This window comes from Tasmannia lanceolata, unplaced genomic scaffold (genome assembly GCF_043159265.1).
Source record: "Tasmannia lanceolata isolate RefF3 unplaced genomic scaffold, GAP_Taslan_0.1 ptg000012l, whole genome shotgun sequence".
NCBI lineage: Eukaryota > Viridiplantae > Streptophyta > Magnoliopsida > Canellales > Winteraceae > Tasmannia > Tasmannia lanceolata.
Genome location: NW_027518689.1, coordinates 49,582,927 through 49,596,966, shown reverse-complemented (window position 1 = coordinate 49,596,966; position 14,040 = coordinate 49,582,927). Strand labels below are relative to the sequence as shown.

Here is a 14,040-nt window from a genome sequence, read left to right as displayed (position 1 = left end):
AAAGCCCTGAAATGTCCATTTTTTTAATTCTGTAAAAAAATTAAAAAAATAATATTTTCTCGAAATTTTAGTCGAAATTTCCCAAATTTCGACCGAAATTTGGTACATTTCGGCAATTTCAGTTTCGGTACGTTTCGATTTCAGTCCGAAATTTCGGATTTCAGTCGAAATTTAAGACAATGTACATGTTCGGTTGACTGAAGATGTGCCTCGGTCAACCGAGCACATCCTTTGGTTGACCGCAGATTATTACCGAATTTTTTTAATAAATTCGACCTTTGGGCTTTGGTCGACTGAGCATATCCTTCGGTAGACCGAATAAAGCTTCTAGAATTTATTACATAAATTCCACCTAGTTTACATGTAATTCACATAAATATTTTTACAAAACAGATACACCACATTCACATACAACTCATATAAATATAATTATGCAACACATGCTGATACAATATACCACTAAAACACTTATGATTTTGCTTGTTTTGGATTGTGTTTCAGTTGGGATTAAATAGGAAACATTTTTCACTTGTTTCGTGTCAATTTCGACGCAAACTTAAAACCATGCTAGGAAACGCTTGACAAAGAGCAACACTAGCTTAACCAAACATCCTCCAAGAATCTAATACCATCCCACCCTCTGTAAACCTAATACCCAAACAAAACTCATCCTTAACAAGAGAGTTGAGCCACGACCTCAACCTAACTTTTCGATATCCCAAGAAGACACACATCGTAGACCTAATTTTTCACGAGTTCAAGAGCATATCCTTGCCAAATATTCGACTTTGCTTTTAACGATTCCATAACATAAATTATTAATTACCATTCAAAAAAAAAATAACATAAGTTATTAAGCAGTCATAAAATTAGATGAATCTAAGAAATTATTTTTAACAATGCATACTAAACCATTTCATGCTTCCCCTTAGGTAAATATGGTGAACTGTGAGTAGAGAGGCACTTCCAAGCTCGGGGGATTCCCATTAGAATTGGTGTTAACTTCACATTATTGTTCATCTTTTTATTATGATGACTTATTACAGAAACCCCAAGGGAAATGTAGAGAATACTTCATCAACGATCACATTTTAGGCTACCTAATCGGGATAAGCGTTGCTGGATGACATCTTTTACAGATATCAAGCACACAATTCAAGAGAGATGTGACACATTATGCCCAAAATCATCCGACAATTTTCCATATTATCCCAACACTCATGCATTCGATGAGCTAGTAGAAAAAAGAAGAAATTGGTAGACCCGATCAAATTGCCAACTCTCATAAATCTTTAGATTGAATCAAATTGTCGATGTTCCTCACAAGTCATCATCACAATATTTGCGTATACCACTTTATTTCTACTCTGAAGAAGAAACTAAGGTAATTAAGCTTTTCAATCCGTATGGGTGTGGCTCTTTGGCTTAAAGTCATGAGTATGCTCCCCAGTGACGTGAGTTCGGATCCCCCCGGGCTTACCCGATGCACGTGGTTTACGGGTGATTGCGCGCATCCGAGGGAATAGTCCCGCCCTAAAAATTGGTGTGGGGATACCCTATGTCGTAAAAAGAAATAAGCCTTTTCTTTCCTTGATTTGTATCATTTCTACACATTCAATATAACTTTTTTCCATGATTATACTTGTTAGCAGAGACAAATAAAGAAAGATGCCGCTTTAAAATTTTCAACAAGGCTAATATCTCTCTAAGACATGAGGCATACATCATGAGATATTAGGTTTTTAATTATAGAAACTTAAGAAAACTAAAAAGAAAGCAGAAATTTTATTTAAAAAATTAAAAGAGAAGGTTCATAAAAGCATGCCTAAATGGCAGAGATGTATAGGCAGCACATATTAGAAAGAATACACTAATTCTATGTTTGAAATCATAGGTCAAACACTAACTCACATAAGTCAACCGGTTTGTGCCCTACAAAGTCAATCAAAAACTCATTACAAGTTTCCTTAGTCAATCAAAAAACCCCTTGGGTAGCACTTGACACGTCCAAGTTGACATGGTTTAGATTTTGGTGAGTATTTAACTTCGAAAAATAAATAAAAAACAATTTTCGAACATTGCACCAACACATTTAAAAGTTAAGCAGAAAAAAAAAAAGCAAAACAGAACAGACGATGGTGCAAAAGACTGTCTTAAAGAAATTTTCTACAATGAGTAGAATTGAAAACCTTCCACACAGCTTTCGTCCTTCTGTAAGCCACGAAAACAAGTGCCAAAGTTTCAAAGCCCCTATGAATTAATTCAATCCAAGTAAAAGGAATAAATCTAGTAACTTTTACATAGACTCGGGCTCCTTAACTTTATTCACATAATAAGGATCACCAATCAAAGTAGTAGGAAAAAAACTAAGAGGACACTAAAAGCGGTGATGTGATGGTATGTCAGTCATACAAAAGAGGACTAGATGCTTCCAGGGTGCTTGATACGCATTACATGTGAACTAAAAATCCCAGGTAGGATGGCAACCCAAGAGGGGGGGTGAATTGGGTTTCAAAAACCTTTCCTAAAAAGTGCAGAATTAAAAACAAATGGAAAAACTAACCCTTAAGCACAAATGAAAGTAAAAATCAAATGCACACATAAAAGAAATAGAGAGAAGATAGAAAGAGTGCACCGTGATTTTTAAGTGGCTCGGTCCAAGCCTAAGACCTACGCCACTCCACCAAGACACTTAACGGAGGAGAATCAACCAAATTACAAATTCCGGAGAAAGCTCCGCATCTCTCACACTCGCTCTGCAGAAATGGCCCTGCATCTCCACCATCACTTGCCAAATACACTTCTTGAATGTAGAAAGAAGAAGACAAAATCCCTTCTAAAAGAGTTACAATGTTGTGGTTGAAGATGTCCAATTGAAGCCTATGATCCAAATCCTTAATGTAAGATTAGAGAGGCATAAACAAGCTTTGGTCACTCTTAATATGTTCCAAGAATAGCTTAAGAGTGGTAGAATTAGGTTTAGAGAAGTTTAGAACCCATATATATATATAAGCAACTCCTCAAAACTAGTCGTTATAGACTTTTCAACGGATACTTCGTAAGCCATTCGGATGCCTGGCCAACTAACCGTTGGGAAAAGACAAAACTAGCAAATATGCCTTCGGACGTCACAATCGGGTGTCCGAACAAGGCTTCGAGCACCTCTGAATTTTTTATCTCCTCGGGTAATTTTTTTTCTTAATGTTCGGACGATCGACTATGGAAGCTATCTTCTTGATTAGGCGGTTAATGGAGAGATTTAGAGAAAATAAAAAGGACCTTCATATGGTTTTCATTGATTTGGAGACGCGTATGATAGAGTTCCTAGGAGTGTTATGTGGTGGGTCCTTGAAAAGAAAAAAGTGCCTACTAAATATGTTGATGTGATTAAGGATATGTACGATGGAGCAACAACTAGTGTTAGAACCACGGATGGCACGTCTAGCGAGTTTCCAATTATAATAGGACTGCACCAAGGATCAGCTCTAAGCCCTTATCTTTTTGCACTAGTTATGGATGAGCTTACGGAGGGTATCCAGGATGAAGTGCCGTGGTGTATGTTATTTGCAGATGATATAGTATTAATCGACGAAACCAAAGCAGGAGTAAATGCTAAATTAGTTATGGAGAACTACTTTGGAATCTAAAGGTTTTAGACTAAGTAGGACTAAGACAGAATATATGGAATGCAACTTTAGTAATGTAAGGAGGCAGGACGAGAACGTCGTAACTATGAGTGGACAGGAGGTACCTAAGAGGGATATATTGCAATATCTTGGTTCAATTCTACATAAGGAGAGATTGAAGAGGATGTTAACCATATAATAAGAGCAGGTTGGTTGAAGTGGAAGCTTACCTTAGGGGTTCTGTGCGACCGTAAAATCCCTACCAAGTTGAAGGGAAAGTTTTATAAGACAGCTGTGAGACCAGCCATGCTGTACGGCTCAGAATGTTGGGCCACAAAAAAGCAGCATGTGCATAAGATGAGTGTAGCGGAGATGTGAATGATTAGATAGATGTGCGGCCACACAAGGTTAGATAGAATTAAAAATGAAGACATTCGTAAAAAGGTGAGGGTGGCTCCAATCGAGGAGAAGATGAGAGAGCACCGCTTAAGATGGTTTGGACATATCCAACGTAGGCCTTTGAATGCTCCGGTGAGAAGAGGTGACTCGTGCCAAATTGAGGGAGTAAAAAGAGGTAGGGGTAGACCGAAAATAACATGGGTAGAAACAGTGAGGAAAGACTTGATAGCTAGGAAATTAACAGAGAACATAACCTTGGATAGGATAGAATGGAAGAAAATGATCCACGTAGAAGAACCCAACTAGATCCAGGATTAGAGCCGAGTAGACCCCTTTTACCTTCATCATGAATTTTTTTTCTAAAGGATTCATTTAGCCGACCCCAACTAGCTTGGGACAAAGGCTTTGTTGACTTGAGTTGAGAGTAATGTTCGGATGCCCGAACAAAAGCTGCAGGCGTCCGACTCGGATGCCCGAATAGGACTTTGGGTGCCCGAAGACAGATTTCCAAATTTTCAAGGTTAACTTGCAAAATTCATCTCTCTCGTTTCTTATCGGATTTCAACGTTCTTGTGCTTAACGGATATGAAAAGACCGAAATCTATTTGTTAAAAATATTTTCAAAAATATTTAAAAATTATTTGGACCAATTTTCTTAGTATTAAAGTTAATGGACAACTAAGTATGTTCCAATTTGATACTTGCCTTTTGCTTTCCCTTTGGGCTCTTAGTCTAATGATTTTACCTTACTCTTTTGCATTATTTGGGACCTTATTAGTGACTTATCTATGCCTCAATAAACCCTAGATAAGGTTGGATCAATACAATCTAAAAATAGACTCAAACACACATGAGCTTCTCTTGAATTCTCCTCTTCAAGTCCACTATGCTCCTTGGATCTCCAATGACTTTGGCACTCCTAATGTGGTTCAATTTTAGCTCCTTGGGCTTGACCCAAGCTTCTTTGATTGCATACTAATGAGATCTACAACTAAAGACAATCAAACACATTAGTGACTTAAAATCACTTGTGTTTGTAATCATCAAAACAAGAAGGAAATGCCAAGGGTGGGAACCATTGGGCTTACATGAACAGCACATAATTGGTCAGAAAAAGAAAAATAAAGAGGGAGATTACAAAAGGCCACTTACTGTGCCTCTGAGAAGTATGATAGTCAAAAAATAACACAATATGAACAACCGTACTAATAATGTGATGCACATGAGGATTGCTTGGATTTCAAACAAGAAGGTTATATCCTTCAATAAATATGAGCTTCTAAGATTATAATGAAAACCCCTATTGTTTAGAATTTACAAAAAGAAAACTATAGCACATCATTGCTTGTTTTCTATACTTTCTATAGTTCATTTATGTGATCACATAATAATAAACTTAATGATTTGCTTTATATATGCAAGTGCATAAATGTATATACACTTATCTAGTGGCATGCCAACCAAAAGATTGCCCATTGTGCAAGATTTTTTTTCTGGTAAAGACCATTGTACAAGAATCCACACTTACACTATAATCACACAGCTTTTCACCTTTTATGTCTATGTGAGAAAAATGAAGAATGGTGTCAAACACGCATGTGAAATACAAGTATTAAACATGCATGCAATCAGGGCAATAAAGGAAAAAAAGAGTTTCATGAATATAACATAATATTCTAATCTATAAATGACATCTAGAAGTATGTTATACATGTATTTTAAATTTGGAGAACATGAAATAATATATCTGTATTGATATTGAAGCTTTTTTGGGTTTTGAAATTACCTATGACAAAGGAAGCTTATACAAGCAGCTTTGACCATTTTTCAAGGATATGAGCCAACCGAGTTCTTAATTTACCAGATAGAACGCAGAGCTTCTTGACACAGACGTTCATCCAAGACATCTGAAAGTTCTTAGGTCAATTTTTCAGCATATATAATAGGCAATGACTAATCACTGCAATCAGGGTCTTGGTCGTGTATTTTGGAGTCACTTTCACAATTGACATGTTATCCTAGGTTCACGAACAGAACCTGCACACATCCATTTAGGTTACTTGATGAAAGGCGTCCTAATTGGAATCCTGAAGCTTTGTTTGAGGCTATACTGTCCTTTATCATTACCATTTTTATTCGAGCAAAGAGAGATTCTTTATAATTAATTTATCTTTGGATTCCTAATCAATGTTATTTTTATTTGAGCCATTGCACAATAACCATTGCTAGAAAATGAGGATTTTGGAAGACATGTTCATATTTCCACAAAAAAGAGCATTGATATTGTGTATCAGTTAGCCATTATTGGATCAGGATATGTAAACAACCATGAAGCTCGTGGAAAGCTTACAAATATGAGCTAAGCTAAACAACGATGAAGAGAGAGAAAGAGAGAGAGAGAGAGAGAGAAGGGGAAAAAAAAGGGAGAGGGAGAAAATGAAAGAAAGGGGGGAAAAGAAAGAAAAGAAAGGAAAAAATCAAATATGACACATGTTTGGCGTAAATTGTCCATTGGACTAGGGTACGTAAACAACCATGAAGCCCATGGAAGGCTTACAAATAGAAGCTAAAGTCTGACAAAGAGAGAAGGAAAAAAAAAGAGAGAAAAAGAAGATGAAAGAAAAGGGAAAAGGGAAAAGGAAAAAGAAATATGACACTCAATTGGTCCATGTTCTAGTTAAACATAACATAACACTGATCCCAGCCAGGACAATAAATCAAAACCAATTATAACTAAATAAGGCTAATTTGTATAGTAAGGAATAGAAATTCCGATTTTCTATGTCAACCAAAACGAAACACTACTGATATTGGTGCCCTAAAACAATGATTTTCTCATTCTCAAGTGTAGACTTACTAAAAGGGAGTGTGACTGTGTGAAGCACAAAATTTTATACTTTAAACGAGAACCTCCCTTATAAAATCTAGAAAATGATGAAAAGTTGTCAAGGAATTAGAATTTAGTATAGAACTAATTTGACAATTGATAAACAGAATTGATCACAAAAAATAAGGGAAATTTAACACAACATATACTGAGAACCAACCAAGCCCGCAAGATATTATTATTCACGAAGTGCCCCTTACAGAATAAAGTACTATCTCAAAAAAAGACAACAATTAATTTTACCAAAAACAACTTACAGCTCTTTCCCGTATGCCTTGAGGACCATCAAGAATCTTAATTCGAGCCTTCGACTCCTCACACATTCTTTTGATGAACTCCCCTTTACGGCCAATGATGCCACCAACTTTTTGGGAGGGAACCAATATACGGAAGACTGTGTCTCCAGGCCATCCAGGCCACTTTTTCTCCCCAGCTACAACTCCAAAATCCTCATCAGATTCCCGTTTTTGTTGAGGGTTTGAGTTCCCAGGCATTCCTGTCATCTCCTGTTCCCTAAAATTCTCCCCAGGTGCATCCATAAGGTAACACACTGAAAAACAGAAACAAACTACAAACAGTCAAATAGCAAATACATCAAGACTTATAACGAAAGCCTGATAATACCAAGACCCCATCCAACCCATATGATCTGAGGGTTGTAAACCAAAATATGCGTATCTATCTAACCATAAAATCAAATTCGACCATAGCATTATCTAAAGAAAACAATGCAATAGAACTGACATTATATGGACTTGATATTACTTCTCAAATGCAAGGCCACCCTTTTTTTATTATTAAAAGACAGATATGATAATTTCCTCCGTGTGAAGCAGGAGCTCTTAAGGATTTTTCACCCACATCAATTGTAAGAAAAGCAGAGAATGAAGGATAAAAAACAGCGTCTTTCCCCTTGTTGAAAACTAAGGAACTAAAATTAATAGATCACAACAAACAAAATAAATGAACTAAAAATTAGAAAATAGAATGAAACCCTTCTTTCTTCTCCACTTTTTCCAAATGCGAGAGAGCTCTGATGTCTCAGCTGCTTTCATGTTAAGTTTCATGCTTTAGGTATGTTTCCCAAAGCCTCTCTCTCTCTCTCTCTCTCTCTCTCTCTCTCTCTCTCCAATTCGATTTCTCATTCAGGTATAGATACAATACCTGACTCCCATCTGCAAGAAGGCTGTCCACAAAGCTGCCTGGGACTTGCTCGGTGAAGCTGTTGATGTTCTTATATAGATTCTCCACCAAGGACAGCAACATAGAGATCTCCCCGAACAGACGGCTATAGTTGAGATCGATGGTGGAGATTGTGACCTATCTAACGGTCGAATAGGACAGGAATTGTAGGAAATTTACTTTGAAAACAACAACTAAACAAATTATTGGTAGTGAGAATATCTATTCTGGTATGTATAGATGTATATGATAATAATATAACCCAAAGATAGAAGTGAACTATCAATTAAAATTTAAAAACCCTCAATTTCATGGTCAATTAGAGATTGCCAGAAAGTGTTGGAAGATCTACCATAGGTATCAGGAAATAAAAGCGCAAACCAAAACTATCCCACAAGGAGTGGCTGATAGGGTTCAATAATCACTAAAAGCAACATTAGACTAGACAATATTTGAAGCTATGTTACCCGGTTCATCAGTTCGCATGGTTTTGGTTCATGGTTCACAGTTCGAAGTTCGAAGTTCTCAACTTACACATGAATTTGGATCATTGCAGGTTAGGTTTTTTTATCCCCTAGTTTGGCACTAGCCTAGTCATTGGCACGGTATTCAATTTCCATCGAAACAGACACGAGAGGATTGAAATGTTTCCATTTCCATCCCCACTGAAAAATATAACGGAACCAAAATGGATTTCTAAACCAAAATTTTAAGATTTTTTTTTTTGAAAGAGAACCAAAATTTTAAGGGTATTTATGGTCTACAATATCAATGTCTTAAATAATTATATTTATATGACTTGCATGTGAAATGTAATATATCATGTATAAATATTTTATATGAATTACATATGAAATGCAGTATGTACTTAATTATCAGACAACACATGTCAATAGGTGTTCAATGTTGCTAAACCAGTACATGGGTTGTCTGGCTTATGTGATAGTTTCCAAGCATGTATTTGTGCTTATTCTAGCATTTCCTGAAGTTTCATCTTAAAATTTTAGCATTTTAGCATTTCCATATGTTTGCATACGTTTCCGTGATTTTATAGGATTTACACCAAAAATTTCAACCAAAATCGAAAAATTTTCGTTTCCATGGTGACCAAAACCTACAGTGAAAATGAAATTGAAAACCTTGGTTAATAGGTGTATAGGGTTGGTCAAGTTAGCTTTTTCTTTCCAAACTTTTCTATGAAATTCCTGAAATCCAAACAAGGCCAAAAGGATACAAAATCCATCCCCTCTTACTTTCCTTTCCACTGAGTTCCACGTCTAACGAAAACGAATAGAACTTCGGTTTTCCTTGACTTAAACGGTGCTCTTTCAAAAAGATTTGTCTTTACAAACCTTCTCTTCTGTAACTAAAGAGGAAAGAGCAAAATCTGAAGGCTGAAAAAAAAATCCTTTGATTGGGTTGGGGTTGATGGAAGGAGAGGAGAAGGATGGGGAGCTATTGTGGAGCTGGGGAGCTGGTTCGGACAGGCAGGCTTGACGATGAACATCCTCTGCTTTTCCAGTTCACTTTTTTGCTGTTTCGACTTTCGAGGTTCTTCTGGTGCTGTCAAATTTTTACTCGAAATGATCCTCAATCAGCAATCTAAAGATAACTTTGTTTTAAGTTTTAAGGGTCATTGGCTGCTTACTCCAGCCGGTCACCTACTAGTACGTTGATGCCGCGAGGGGGAGTTTTCAACACCCCTATAAAATCCTTCTGTATTCAATCGATTTTCACTCATGTAAAAATCAACAAACTAGAAAGAAGGATAGACATGATGTTCATAGAACAAAAACTAAACTAGAAGATCACAACGGCTGGGGTTTGGGATACATCATTAACCAATAAAACAAAACTAGAAACACCGTAACAGCTGGGCTTTGGGATACATCATTAACCAATATGCTACCCCTTCGCAACGAAAATGCCTCTCAATGCACTGAAGCGCTAGCTTTCCAATCCAATACGTTGTCTGATTCTTGCCCTATTCATCAAATGGGGGATCGAATCCACCTCTGACGACTCCAATATGGAATGAAGTCTCCACTTGGGTTTTAGTCTGAAGTATTTCTTTTAAGTTCCTAATCGGACTGTGAGTTGCAGATATAGGGAAACTTGGGGAAATTAAATATATCGATATGTTTAATTTTTTTTGAATGGTATATATACCATAAAAAAAATTAAAAATAATATTTAATATTTTTAAACAATTTTATTTTTACCATTCTTTTCCCGATATAAACCCGAAAAAAAAATTAATATATCCTGAGATTTTCCCTTGCCAAGAAATTCCCGAGAATGATATTTGAGACATAGATTGAAACACCTAACATGCTCACCTAGGACACCCTTGATGCCCCTGACACCAACAGCAAAGTTTCTTCATCCACTCCTCTAATACCCAGTAAAATTTTGAACCAGGTTTAAAAAGACATAAGTGGTGCCGACACGTCCAAGGATGCAGCATCCCGCACTTATGCTTCAGTCTAACATCCTGCACTTCCGTTACGAATTTGTCATGATCAATAATGAACACCAAATTGTACAAACAATGGCATATGGTAACAGTCACATAAAGACAACCATTGACTTCTTCATTGTTGAGAATTGACTTCACATTTACTACAAAATCAAGTATATTTTGATTCAAAACACAGAAAAAAATAGCAAACAATGAATTGATGTCTCGTTGAATTTGTCGCCAAAGGAACCTAAATTTCAACAATCCAATCTAGACTAAAAGCAGAAAACTATAGTCTATGCATGTAAATGAAACAACTGGATACAAGATCACAAATGTGAAAAAGGTCCAAAATCATGGGACTTGACCCAATGTGGATAGCAAAAAGCCCATTACGGGTTGCCTAACAAGAAATTTTATTCTGAAAACAAGGAGAACAACAATATTACAACAATTGCAATGCGCATAACACCATTTTTGGTCAAGAAGAAGAAATACTGATGTGGATAATAACCCAGAAAAATAAAAAAATAATAAGGAAAAAAATCAAAACCCAGATACCAAAAAAACCTGAGCACTTAAGCCAGCAACAAAAAATCCTTAAAACCCAAAAATACCAAGTCCATGTCTACTAGACAACTATACGTATAACAAGAGAGCGATAAAGAAGAAGAAAACCCTAAATCCAGGTGCCTAGAACGCTAAAATCCCTATATTCAACATAAAAAAGATTATGAGAAGATACAAGAACAAAGAAAAAAAAGAGTAAATTAAAAAATGCTGTAGAGATGAAGAAATATATGGTTATGCAAAGTTTGAGTACAAATGGGGAAAAGAAAGAACTAAGAAAAAAGAACATATGCGGGATTTGAAGAGCCTAATAGTTAAACAAGAGATGGTTCTCCAAAAGCTCAAAATCAAAGGCATAGAGACAAGAAAGATTACACAAAAGGAAAGAAAAAATAAATAAATGAAACAGAAATACAAGCATTTCAGGGCATATCAGAAAGAAAATACAAAAGAAAATTGGAGAAAGAAGGAAGAAAAGACGTACATATTCTGTGCAGGGGGGAATGCTTATGATGTATGTACTACAGATAATGGAGGGAAGAGAAACGAATGAAGGCTTCCGAGGGTTTTAACAGAGAGTGCAAGAGGGTTTTGGAAACCACGATACTTTTTTCCCTTGAAAAAAATCTCTCCTTCTCTATTAAGTTTTGGGGAGGTAACAATGGACCCAGATAGTCCGGCGGATGAAGGATCCGAACCCTAATGAATTAAATTTAGTAGACCTGGCAAAAAGTGACCCGGACCCGTGGGTGACCCGACCCGGCCGTAATTTATGGGTCTGGGTCACTAAATTAGTGAGCTGTGAAATTTAACCCGGCCCAGTCCAACCCGTCAAAACTGGGCCTGGCCGGGCAAACCCTCGGGTGCCCACAAAAACCCAAACGATCGAGATTTTATATGGTGTAAGTCCATTGTAGTCCCGTATTGTTCAGAAAGTACTATACATACCACATCATAGGATGATCTAAACCATCCATGTGATGGAACACAACGTAAATAGGTTGTGCCCCAAAAATCATTTCCATAGGATGATCCTAGCCCTATGATCTATAGAGGTTTCCATAAATAATAATATGCAATTCCTCAATAGATCAGAGGGCTAGAATCACCCTATGGAAATGATTTTTTGGGCACAACCTATCTACTTTATGGCTTATCACATGGACGGTTTGGATCATCCTATAGTGAGGGAATTAAAAAAAAGAAATAGAAAAAAACTGGGTGGCCCGCAGGTCCAACTTGCCCATATGGGTGGGGTCTAGGTTCACAAAATAGAAATAGTGTTGTGACCCGACCCGAACCACCAGAACCCGTACGGGTTGGGTGAAACCCAGCCCGGGCCCGTTTGCTGGGTCTAAAATTTAGGCACAACAGTTGCATCCGACTCTATCTTCAATCCATATCCTAGTGCCCGAAATTATTCCGGACCGTGACCCATGCATAGCCACAAAATCCGATAGGGTCTCCAGGTGGTGAGAGAGGGCGGTAAGGTGAGTGGGAGGAGAGACATTTGAAAGGGTGCAAGGATGAGGGAATGAAGTGGCTAAAAATTAGGAAAAGGTTGATCATATTTTGAGTAGAGTTTTTGTAAATACCCGAAAATACTCCCTTATTAAAATCCCCCCGCCCCCGCGTAAGTGAGGAGCATTTTTGTCTTTGAGAGATTGGCTTTGATTAGGGAAGATGAAGGAGATTGTGATTTGGAGTCGGAAACCGTGAGTCGAGGTAAGAACTACGTCCTTGAATGATAATTGTGCTCTTACAAAATCCTAAAATAAGGATTAGGTGATTAAAAGATGTGATTGATAGTCGATACGATTTAGAATAAGAACTCTTTGACTGATCTCAAATTTCTTAGGATTTGTGTTGTTCTTCGCACGGTACAAAGCCGGCAAAAAGACTATGCTAATGTTAGACGAAGAGAATTAGGATTTCAGGTAGGAGACACTGTGCTTTTGAAAGTCTCTCCCACTAAAGGAGTAATGTGATTTGGGATTAGAGAAAAATTCAGCCCGAGATTTTTGGGACCTTATGAGATATTAGAAAGGGTGGGGAAAGTGACTTATTGGCTAGCCTTATCCCCATCCTTATCTGGAGTACACAATGTGTTTCATGTATCTATGCTACGGAAGTATATACTAGACCCGAGTCGTATGATTGAATTAGAACCTTTGAAATTAAGAGACGATCTGTCACTTGAAGAGCAACCTGTTTGTATTGTCGATCATAAAGAGCAGGTCCTCGGGGAAGGACTATGACGTATGTGAAAGTCCAATTGCAGAACCACTCAAACACATGAAGCCACCTGGGAACTAGAGGAGAAATTAGCAGTTGTTTGAATTTTGTTAGGAATTTTAAGTTGCCAAAATTCTCCTTAGAGTTGTACAAATTATGTTAGAAGAGATTTTAGAAATCTGAGAAAAATTTTAGGAGAAAAGCTTTTTAAGTGTTGGAAATCGAAAACGATAGGATATTTTAGGCCTTTCTTTTTCATCTTTTATTTAATATAGGAAATTAGTTTTAGTTAACTTAGGAAGCTATGTTTAAGTAGAAATTTTCCATGCATATTCTATAAATAACATCCAATGTAAGAGACCGTCCACGAAATGCTTTTTTCTTAAAGTATAAAAGATAAATAACGCCTTTCTCCAACATCTTAAGCTTTTGGAGTTACTGGTTGTTTAACACTTTTGAGTTTGTCCCTAGCAAATCCCATGAAATAATATGGGTTTGGGGTTTGCACAAGATTATTCTTAATCATCTTCATCTTCTTCCTCGGAATCTTAGATGCATAAGAGATTATTTTCCAGTTTTCGTCTTCCTTCCCCATCTCCCTATCACTTGTTGATTGAGCCTTTTTCCTACTTCATCCTGCACGATGCACCACAAGTTTCATCCGAGAGAAAGCAACCACT

At 37.0% G+C, this 14,040-nt stretch overlaps 1 pseudogene across 1 annotated transcript in view; it reads right to left on the bottom strand.

Moving 5' to 3' along the window:
• LOC143888409 (flowering locus K homology domain-like) overlaps nucleotides 1–11,799 on the bottom strand; it is a 34,683-nt pseudogene extending 22,884 nt beyond the window's left edge. The window contains exons 1-2 of the transcript XR_013254585.1: nucleotides 11,610–11,799; nucleotides 7,170–7,462 (exon numbers count right to left, since the gene is read on the bottom strand). The product of XR_013254585.1 is annotated as a flowering locus K homology domain-like (transcript). The remainder of the gene's footprint in view (nucleotides 1–7,169; nucleotides 7,463–11,609) is intronic.
• Between the last annotated feature and the right edge of the window lie 2,241 nt (nucleotides 11,800–14,040).